Consider the following 11225-nt stretch of genomic DNA (forward strand, 5'->3'; position numbering starts at 1 on the left):
TCCAGGACGTTTGTCAAATATCCCGTTGATATTTTCCAAGTGAGCTGAATCACATCCTTAACTCCAGCATTTTCCCTACCACTGATGTTAGACTGACCACTCTAAGATTCTCTCCTCCCTTTTTAAACAGCAAGATTATATTTACCATCCTCCAATCTAAATTTGATGGGGACGTTGAGATTTGTTGCTATGAACAAGCCCCTCGGTTGAATCCCCAATGAATCCATGGATAGATTTGGCAGGAATGAGACACTGTGGAGTGCGGAATCTTCTGAATAATAATTTTTAATAAAACCATTGGATAATCTGAGATCAAGTACAGCAAGAGTTCAACATTGTGCTTTTGGTAGTTTTACAATCAATTCGTAGAAAGGTGGATCTGAGGGTCATGGTGCAGGATTGGACAATCCTAGGGGTTTGGACAATCCCGGGAATAGTGTAGCATGGATGAGTATGAGACAAATCCCAGGAATGATGGGATGGACTGGACGTGAGGGCAGTTTGCCATTGATATGGGTGACAATGAACCAGGTACAATAGTTCATGCAGTGATGGGTGGGTGAATGGGGCGTGCAGTCTGAGTATAGCAACATCTGACACCGAGATTACAGCCATTAGATTATGTATTGTGCTTTTAGTTTAAAGAAGTTTCGATAGTGGTCAGAGTAAGGTAACGGCGAAGGCCAGAGTATACTGCTGGAATAATCTGATCCCAGCCCAGGGGCCTGTTCTGCTCTCCAACCCCAATCTCCAGCAGTAAGGAACCCTCACAGTCTTTGGTACATCAGGCACTTTGGGAGCCTGGGAGTGAGGGGGAGTGGTGAGAAATATGGGGCCAGGACAGGGGGCCTGTGCAGGATCAGACTATTCAACAAGCTCCATCACATCATCTGAGCAGCAAATCTGTACTGGGGACAATCAGAAAGAGCAGCAAGACGCAGGGTGAGGGAGAGACAGGAAGAGCAGCAGCATTGCGGCCTCGAGGAAGCACGTCTGTAACAAAACAGAAAACAGTCAGTTCTGGAGGATCTGAAAAGGTGCCACACAAAAGGTTGCTGCATCAGATAAAGATGCATGGCATTAAGGGTAAAGTAGTAGCATGGATAGAGGATTGGTTAATTAATAGAAAGCAAAGAGTTGGGATTAATGGGTGTTTCTCTGGTTGGCAATCAGTAGCTAGTGGTGTCCCTCAGGGATCCGTGTTGGGCCCACAATTGTTCACAATTTACATAGATGATTTGGAGTTGGGGACCAAGGGCAATGTGTCCAAGTTTACAGATGACACTAAGATGAGTGGTAAAGCGAAAAGTGCAGAGGATACTGGAAGTCTGCAGAGGGATTTGGATAGGTTAAGTGAATGGGCTCGGGTCTGGCAGATGGAATACAATGTTGACAAATGTGAGGTTATCCATTTTGGTAGGAATAACAGCAAACGGGATTATTATTTAAACGATAAAATATTAAAGCATGCCGCTGTTCAGAGAGACTGGGTGTGCTAGTGCATGAGTCACAGAAGGTTGGTTTACAAGTGCAACAGGTGATTAAGAAGGCAAATGGAATTTTGTCCTTCATTGCTAGAGGGATGGAGTTTAAGACTAGGGAGGTTATGTTGCAATTGTATAAGGTGTTAGTGAGGCCACACCTGGAGTATTGTGTTCAGTTTTGATCTCCTTACTTGAAAAAGGACATATTGGCACTGGAGGGTGTGCAGAGGAGATTCACTAGGTTAATCCCAGAGCTGAAGGGGTTGGATTATGAGGAGAGGTTGAGTAGACTGGGACTGTACTCGTTGGAATTTAGAAGGATGAGGGGGGATCTTATAGAAACATTTAAAATTATGAAGGGAATAGATAGGATAGATGCGGGCAGGTTGTTTCCACTGGCGGGTGAAAGCAGAACTAGGGGACATAGCCTCAAAATAAGGGGAAGTACATAGAACATAGAACTATACAGCGCAGTACAGGCCCTTCGGCCAACGATGTTGCACCGACATAGAACATAGAACATAGAACAGTACAGCACAGAACAGGCCCTTCGGCCTTCGATGTTGTGCCGAGCCATGATCACCCTACTCAAACCCACGTATCCACCCTATACCCGTAACCCAACAACCCCCCACCCCTTAACCTTACTTTTTAGGACACTACGGGCAATTTAGCATGGCCAATCCACCTAACCCGCACATCTTTGGACTGTGGGAGGAAACCGGAGCACCCGGAGGAAACCCACGCACACACGGGGAGGACGTGCAGACTCCGCACAGACAGTGACCCAGCCGGGAATCGAACCTGGGACCCTGGAGCTGTGAAGCATTTATGCTAACCACCATGCTACCCTGCTGCCCCTTCCCGTGCTGAGAAGTCAAAAACTAAAGGCCATCTAACCTACACTATGCCCTTATCATCCATATGCTTATCCAATAAACTTTTAAATGCCCTCAATTTTGGCGAGTTCACTACTGTTGCAGGTAGGGCATTCCACGGCCTCACCACTCTTTGCGTAAAAAACCTACCTCTGACGTCTGTCCTATATCTATTACCCCTCAATTTAAGGCTATGTCCCCTCGTGCTAGCCACCTCCATCCGCGGGAGAAGGCTCTCACTGTCCACCCTATCTAACCCTCTGATCATTTTTTATGCCTCTATTAAGTCACCTCTTAACCTTCTTCTCTCTAAAGAAAACAACTTCAAGTCAATCAGCCTTTCCTCATAAGATTTTCCCTCCATACCAGGCAACATCCTGGTAAATCTCCTCTGCACCCGTTCCAAAGCTTCCACGTCCTTCCTATAATGAGGCGACCAGAACTGTACGCAATACTCCAAATGCGGCCGTACCAGAGTTTTGTACAACTGCAACATGACCTCATGGCTCCGGAACTCAATCCCTCTACCAATAAAGGCCAACACACCATAGGCCTTCTTCACAACCCTATCAACCTGGGTGGCAACTTTCAGGGATCTATGTACATGGACACCGAGATCCCTCTGCTCATCCACACTGCAAAGAATTTTACCATTAGCCAAATATTCCGCATTCCTGTTATTCTTTCCAAAGTGAATCACCTCACACTTCTCTACATTAAACTCCATTTGCCACCTCTCAGCCCAGCTCTGCAGCTTATCTATGTCCCTCTGTAACCTGCAACATCCTTCCACACTGTCTACAACTCCACCGACTTTAGTGTCGTCTGCAAATTTACTCACCCAACCTTCTGTGCCCTCCTCTAGGTCATTTATAAAAATGACAAACAGCAATTTCTGATCCACATCTCTAAATCACCCTCAATCCCCAGCCTCCGTATTTTCTGCAATAGACGACCGTGGGGAACCTTATCAAACGCTTTACTGAAATCCATATACACCACATCAACTGCTCTACCCTCGTCTACCTGTTCAGTCACCTTCTCAAAGAACTCGATAAGGTTTGTGAGGCATGACCTACCCTTCACAAAACCATGCTGACTGTCCCTAATCATATTATTCCTATCTAGATGATTATAAATCGTATCTTTTATAATCCTCTCCAAGACTTTACCCATAACAGACGTGAGGCTCACCAGCCTATAGTTACCGGGGTTATCTCTACTCCCCTTCTTGAACAAAGGAACCACATTTGCTATCCTCCAGCCCTCTGGCACTATTCCTGTAGCCAATGATGACATAAAAATCAAAGCCAAAGGCTCAGCAATCTCTTCCCTGGCTTCCCAGAGAATCCTAGGATAAATCCCATCAGGCCCCGGGGACTTATCTATTTTCACTTTGTCCAGAATTGCCAACACTTCTTCCCTACACACCTCAATGCTATCTATTCTAATAGCCTGGGTCTCAGCATTCTCCTCCACAACATTATCTTTTTCCTGAGTGAATACTGACGAAAATTATTCATTTAGTATCTCGCTTATCTCCTCAGCCTCCACACACAACTTCCCACCACTGTCCTTGACTGGCCCTACTCTTACCCTAGTCATTCTTTTATTCCTGACATACCTATAGAAAGCTTTTGGGTTTTCCTTGATCCTACCTGCCAAAGACTTCTCATGTCCCCTCCTTGCTCGTCTTAGCTCTCTCTTTAGATCCTTCCTCGCTTCCTTGTAACTATCAAGCGCCCCAACTGAAATTTCACGCCTCAGCTTCACATAGGCCTCCTTCTTCCTCTTAACAAGAGATTCCACTTCTTTGGTAAACCACGGTTCCCTCGCTCGACCCCTTCCTCCCTGCCTGACTGGTACGTAGACCATCCTGTCTATAGAGGTCCCACCTTCCCCAGAAAGAGCCCCAGTTATCCAGAAATCTGAATCCCTCCCGCCTAAAGTAGATTTAGGACTGAGTTTAGGAGGAACTTCTTCACGCAAAGGGTTGTGAATCTATGGAATTCCATGCCCAGTGAAGCAGTTGAGGCTCCTTCATTAACTGTTTTTAAGGTAAAGATAGATAGTTTTTTGAAGAATAAAGGGATTAAGGGTTATGGTGTTCGGGCCGGAGAGTGGAGCTGAGTCCACAAAAGATCAGCCATGATCTCATTGAATGGTGGAGCAGGCTCGAGGGGCCAGATGGCCTACTCCTGCTCCTAGTTCTTATGTTTAGATTTAGATTTAGAACAGTACAGCACAGAACAGGCCCTTCGGCCCTCGATGTTGTGCCGAGCAATGATCACCCTACTCAAACTCACGTATCGACCCTATACCCGTAACCCAACAACTTCCCCTTAACCTTACTTTTTAGGACACTACGGGCAATTTAGCATGGCCAATCCACCTAACCCGCACATCTTTGGACTGTGGGAGGAAACCGGAGCACCCGGAGGAAACCCACGCACACACGGGGAGGACGTGCAGACTCCGCACAGACAGTGACCCAAGCCGGAATCGAACCTGGGACCCTGGAGCTGTGAAGCATTGATGCTAACTACTATGCTACCGTGCTGCCCTATGTTCCTATGATTGTCAGGGTATACAACAGGATTTGGATTTGTTTATTGTCACGTGTACCGAGGTACAGTGAAAAGTATTTTTATGCAAGCAGCTCAACAGATCATTCAGTACATGGGAAGAAAAGGGAATAAAAGAAAATACATAATAGGGCAACACAAGGTACACAATGTAACTACATAACACCGGCATTGGTTGAAGCAGACAGGGTGTAGTGTTAATGAGGTCAGTCAATAAGAGGGTCATTTAGGAGTCTGGTGACAGTGGGGAAGAAGCTGTTTTTGAGTCTGTTCATGCGTGTTCTCAGACTTCTGTATCTCCTGCCCGATGGAAGAAGTTGGAAGAGTGAGTAAGCCGGGTGGGAGGGATCCTTGATTATGCTGCCTGCTTTCCCCCGGCAGCGAGAGGTGTAGATGGAATCAATGGATGGGAGGCAGGTTTGTGTGATGGACTGGGCGGTATTCACGACTCTCTGAAGTTCCTTGCGGTCCTGGGCCGAGCAGTTGCCATACCAGGCTGTGATGCAGCCCGATAGGATGCTCTCTATAGTGCATCTGTAAAAGTTGGTAAGGGTTAACGTGGACATGCCGAATTTCCTTAGTTTCCTGAGGAAGTATAGGCGCTGTTGTGCTTTCTTGGTGATAGCGTCGACGTGGGTGGATCAGGACAGATTTTTGGTGATGTGCACCCCTAGGAATTTGAAACTGCTAACCATCTCCACCTCGGCCCCGTTGATGCTGACAGGGGTGTGTACAGTACTTTGCTTCCTGAAGTCAATGACCAGCTCTTTAGTTTTGCTGGCATTGAGGGAGAGATTGTTGTCGCTACACCACTCCACTAGGTTCTCTATCTCCCTCCTGTATTCTGACTCGTCGTTATTCGAGATCCGGCCCACTATGGTCGTATCGTCAGCAAACTTGTAGATGGAGTTTTGCCATGCAGTCATAGAACATAGAACATAGAACACTACAGCGCAGTACGGGCCCTTCGGCCCTCAATGTTGCGCCGACCTGTGAAACCATCTGAAGCCTATCTGACCTACACTATTCCATTTACATCCATATGTCTATCCAGTGACCACTTAAATACCCTTAAAGTTGGCGAGTCTACTACTATTGCAGGCAGGGCGTTCCACACCCCTACTACTCTCTGAGTAAAGAAACTGCCTCTGACATCTGTCCTATATCTCTCACCCCTCAATTTAAAGCTATGTCCCCTCGTGTTGGTCATCACCATCCGAGGAAAAAGACTCTCACTGTCCACCCTATCTAACCCTCTGACTATCTTATATGTCTCTATTAAGTCACCTCTCAGCCTTCTCCTCTCTAACGAAAACAACCTCAATTCCCTGAGCCTTTCCTCGTAAGACCTTCCCTCCATACCAGGCAACATCCTAGTAAATCTCCTCTGAACCCTTTCCAAAGCTTCCACATCCTTCCTATAATGTGGTGACCAGAACTGCACGCAGTACTCCAGGTGTGGCCGCACCAGAGTTATGTACAGCTGCAGCATGACCTTGTGGTTCCGAAACTCAATCCCCCTGCTTATAAAGGCTAGCACACCATATGCCTTCTTAACAGCCCTATTAACCTGGGTGGCAACTTTCAGGGATTTATGTACCTGGATGCCGAGATCTCTCTGTTCATCTACACTACCAAGAATCTTGCCATTAGCCCAGTACTCTGCATTCCTGTTACTCCTTCCAAAGTGAACCACCTCACACTTTTCCGCATTAAACTCCATCTGCCACCTCTCAGCCCAGCTCTGCAGCTTATCTATGTCCCTCTGTATCCTATAACATCCTTCAGCACTATCCACAACTCCACCGACCTTCGTGTCATCTGCAAATTTACTAACCCATCCTTCTACACCCTCTTCCAGGTCATTTATAAAAATGACAAACAGCAGTGGCCCCAAAACAGATCCTTGCGGTACACCACTAGTAACTGAACTCCAGGATGAACATTTGCCATCAACCACCACCCTCTGTCTTCTTTCAGCTAGCCAATTACTGATCCAAACCGCTAAATCACCTTCAATTCCATACTTCCTTATTTTCTGCAATAGCCTACCGTGGGGAACCTTATCAAACGCCTTACTGAAATCCATATACACCACATCAACAGCTTTACCCTGATCCACCTGTTTGGTCACCTTCTCAAAAAACTCAATAAGGTTTGTGAGACATGACCTACCCTTCACAAAACCGTGTTGAGTATCGCTAATCAACTTGTTCTGTTCAAGATGATTATAAACCCTATCTCTTATAACCTTTTCCAACATTTTACCCACAACCGAAGTAAGGCTCACAGGTCTATAATTACCAGGGTTGTCTCTACTCCCCTTCTTGAACAAGGGGACAACATTTGCTATCCTCCAGTCTTCCGGCACTATTCCTGTCGACAAAGACGACATAAAGATCAAGGACAAAGGCTCAGCAATCTCCTCCCTGGCTTCCCAGAGAATCCTAGGATAAATCCCATCTGGCCCAGGGGACTTATCTATTTTGACATTTTCTAAAATTGCTAACACCTCCTCCTTTTGAACCTCAATTCCATCTAGCCTGGTCGACTGAACCTGAGTGTTCTCCTCGACAACATTGTCTTTCTCCAGTGTAAACACTGACGAAAAATATCCATTTAATGCTTCCCCTATCTCCTCTGATTCCACACACAACTTTCCACTACTATCCTTGATTGGCCCTAATCTTACTCGAGTCATTCTTTTGTTCCTGATATACCTATAGAAAGCCTTAGGGTTTTCCTTGATCCTATCCGCCAACGACTTTTCGTGTCCTCTCCTCGCTCTTCTTAACTCTCCCTTTAGGTCCTTCCTGGCTAACTTGTAACTCTCAAGTGCCCTAACTGAGCCTTCATGTCTCATCCTAACATAAGCCTTCTTCTTCCTCTTGACAAGTGCTTCAACTTCCTTAGTAAACCACGGCTCCCTTGCTCGACAACTTCCTCCCTGCCTGACAGGTACATACTTATCAAGGACACGCAGTAGCTGTTCCTTGAAAAAGCTCCACATTTCGATTGTACCCATCCCCTGCAGTTTCCTTCCCCATCCTATACCTCCTAAATCTTGCCGAATAGCATCATAATTGCCTTTCCCCCAGCTATAATTCTTGCCTTGCGGTATATACCTATCCCTGCCCATTGCTAAAGTAAACATAACCGAGTTGTGATCACTATCACCAAAGTGCTCACCTACATCTAAATCTAACACCTGGCCGGGTTCATTACCCAGTACCAAATCCAATGTGGCCTCGCCCCTTGTTGGCCTGTCTACATACTGTGTCAGAAAACCCTCCTGCACACACTGCACAAAAACTGACCCATCTATAGTACTCGAACTATAGTATTTCCAGTCAATATTTGGAAAGTTAAAGTCCCCCATAACAACTACCCTGTTACTCTCGCTCCTGTCAAGAATCATCTTTGCAATCCTTTCCTCTACATCTCTGGGACTATTCGGGGGTCTATAGACAACTCCCAACAGGGTGACCTCTCCTCTACTGTTCCTAATCTCGGCCCATACTGCCTCAGTAGACGAGTCCTCAAGCGTCCTTTCTACCGCCGTAATACTTTCCTTGATTAACAATGCCACACCCCCCCCTCTTTTACCATCTTCTCTGTTCTTACAGAAACATCTAAATCCTGGAACCTGCAACAACCATTCCTGTCCCTGCTCTACCCATGTCTCCGAAATCGCCACAACATCGAGATCCCAGGTACCAACCCATGCTGCAAGCTCACCCACCTTATTCCGGATGCTCCTGGCGTTGAAGTAGACACACTTCAAACCAGCGTCCTGCTTGCCGGTGCCCTCTTTCGAACTTTTAACCCTATCCCTGACCTCACTACTCTCAACATCCTGTACACTGGGACTACAATTTAGGTTCCCATCCCCCTGCTGAATTAGTTTAACCCCCCCCGAAGAGCACTAGCAAATCTCCCTCCCAGGATATTGGTACCCCTCTGGTTCAGGTGAAGACCATCCTGTTTGTAGAGGTCCCACCTACCCCAGAATGAGCCCCAATTATCCAGGAAACCAAAACCCTCCCTCCTGCACCATCCCTGTAGCCACGTGTTCAACTCCTCTCTCTCCTTATTTCTTACTTCGCTAGCACGTGGCACGGGTAACAACCCAGAGATAACAACTCTGTTTGTTCTAGCTCTCAGCTTCCACCCTAGCTCCCTGAATTTCTGTCTCAAGTCGTGTGTGTACAGGGAGTAGAGTAGGGGGCTAAGTACGCAGCCTTGCGGGGCACCGGTATTGAGGACTATTGTGGAGGAGGTGTTGCATATAGATAGATTGGAGACTTGGGCACAGAAATGGCAGATGGAGTTTAATCTGGACAAATGTGAGGTGATGCATTTTGGAGGATCAAATCTAGGTATGAATTATACTGTAAATGGCAGAACCTTTAGGAACATTAACATGTAGAGGGATCTGGGCGTGCAGGTCCACAGTTCCCTAAAGGTGGCAACACAGGTGGGCAAGGTGATTAAGAAGGCAGATGCCATGCTTCCCTTGATCAGCCGGCTCCTTCCTCAGGTGAATTTCTGAGGAACCTGAGGAAGGAGCCACGCTCTGAAAGCTGGTGTTTGAAACAAACCTGTTGGACTTGAACCTGGTGTTGTCAGACTTCTTACTGTGCCCACCCCAGTCCAACGCCGGCATCTCCACATCATGGCTTCATCAGCTGGGGCATTGAGCACAGGAGTTGGGAAACCATGGGCGCGATTCTCCGCTCCCCACGCCGGGTGGGAGAATCGCGGGAGGGCCGGGTGACTAATTTCACGCCCCCTGCGATTCTCCCACCCCCCGCTCGGAAGAATCGCCGCTCGCCGTTTTTCATGGCGAACGGCGATTCTCCGACCCGGATGGGCCGAGCGGCCTGCCGTTCATGACTGTTTCACGACGGCGGCAACCACACCTGGTCGCTGCCGTCGTGAACATGGGCGCCACAGGCCCCGCTTGTGGGGGGCGGAGAGGGGAGTGAGCACCACGACTGTGCTCGGGAGGGGAACTGGCCCGCTTCGGTGCCCACCGATCGTCGGGCCGGCATCTCAAAGCGACGCACTATTTCCCCTCCGCCGCCCCGCAAGATCAAGCCGCCACGTCTTGCGGGGCAGCGGAGGGGAAGACGGCCAACCTGCGCATGCGCGGTTGACGTCACATAGGCAGCGCCGTCGCGTCATTCTCAGCGCGCCGCCTTGACGTAAGTGTCAAGGCCCGGCAGCCGAGAATAACGGAGCGCCACTCCTAGCCCCCAGGTGGGGGTGAATAAGGTGCGAGGAGCGGCCTCGGCCGAGTTCACAACGGCCTTCCCGATTTTCCCCAGGAGCGGAGAATTCCGCCCCATGATGCAGCTGTATAAACCTTGGGCAGGCCGCATTGGGAGTATTGTGGGCCGTTCTGGTCACCACACTATCAGAAGGATGTGGAGGCTTTGGAGAAAGTGAAAAGGTTCACCAGGATGTTGCCGGTCTCCAGGGTGTTGGCTATGAGGAGAGGTTGAATAAACTCGGATTGTTTTCTCTGGAAAGATGGAGGCTGAGGGGAAACCTGATTGAGGTTGACAGAATTCTCCTCACCCTCCTCACAGACAGGGTGGATAGTCAGAGGCTTTTTCCCAGGGTGGAAGTGTCAATTACACAGGGGCACAGGTTCAAGGTGAGAGGGGGAAGGTTTAAGGGAGATGGGTGGGGTAAGATTTTCACACAGAGAGCGGTGGGTGCCTGGAACGCGCGGCCAGAGGATGTGGTGGAAGCAGCACATTAGCAACATTTCAGAGGCATCTGGATGGATACATGAATAGGGAGGAAATAGAGGGATACGGACCGAGTCAGGGCAGGAGGGTTTGTTTAATTCGGGCATCCTGATGGGCACAGGCTGGGAGGGCCGAAGGGCCTGTTCCTGTGCTGTACTTTCCTTTGTTCTTGCCTGCCTGAGGTGACTGTTTCAGGCCTTAACCGGGCGATAATGGGCGTCAGATCACAGGCCCTGCCCTCCACACAGTAAAACTCAGTCAGAGAGGGAGAGGGTATTCCCTCGAGGGAATTTCACACTCATCTCCAGCGTCCTCCCCTCCCTCCACCCACTGCCTCACTACCACCTGGAGAGGGTCAAATTCACCTCTTCTGTTTTTGGCAGCTTATTGAAGATCAGATTGATGCCCACCTTTCTCCGAGAACGGTCCACTTGAACAGGAACCTTTGGTGATGCTCACGTCATCAATCCCAATATCGCCCAAAAAACCCGGCCCACGAACAGCTTCCAGAACGACCTG

General features: G+C 48.3%; 1 long non-coding RNA gene across 1 annotated transcript; it reads right to left on the bottom strand.

The window, feature by feature from the left end:
* Nucleotides 1–267: 267 nt before the first annotated feature.
* On the bottom strand, nucleotides 268–11225 carry LOC119966956. Its single transcript, XR_005460879.1, has 2 exons — nucleotides 11117–11225; nucleotides 268–993 (listed from the first exon to the last, which is right to left on the bottom strand). It is a non-coding gene; the product is annotated as an uncharacterized LOC119966956 (long non-coding RNA).

This window comes from Scyliorhinus canicula, chromosome 6, assembly GCF_902713615.1.
Source record: "Scyliorhinus canicula chromosome 6, sScyCan1.1, whole genome shotgun sequence".
Taxonomy (NCBI): domain Eukaryota; kingdom Metazoa; phylum Chordata; class Chondrichthyes; order Carcharhiniformes; family Scyliorhinidae; genus Scyliorhinus; species Scyliorhinus canicula.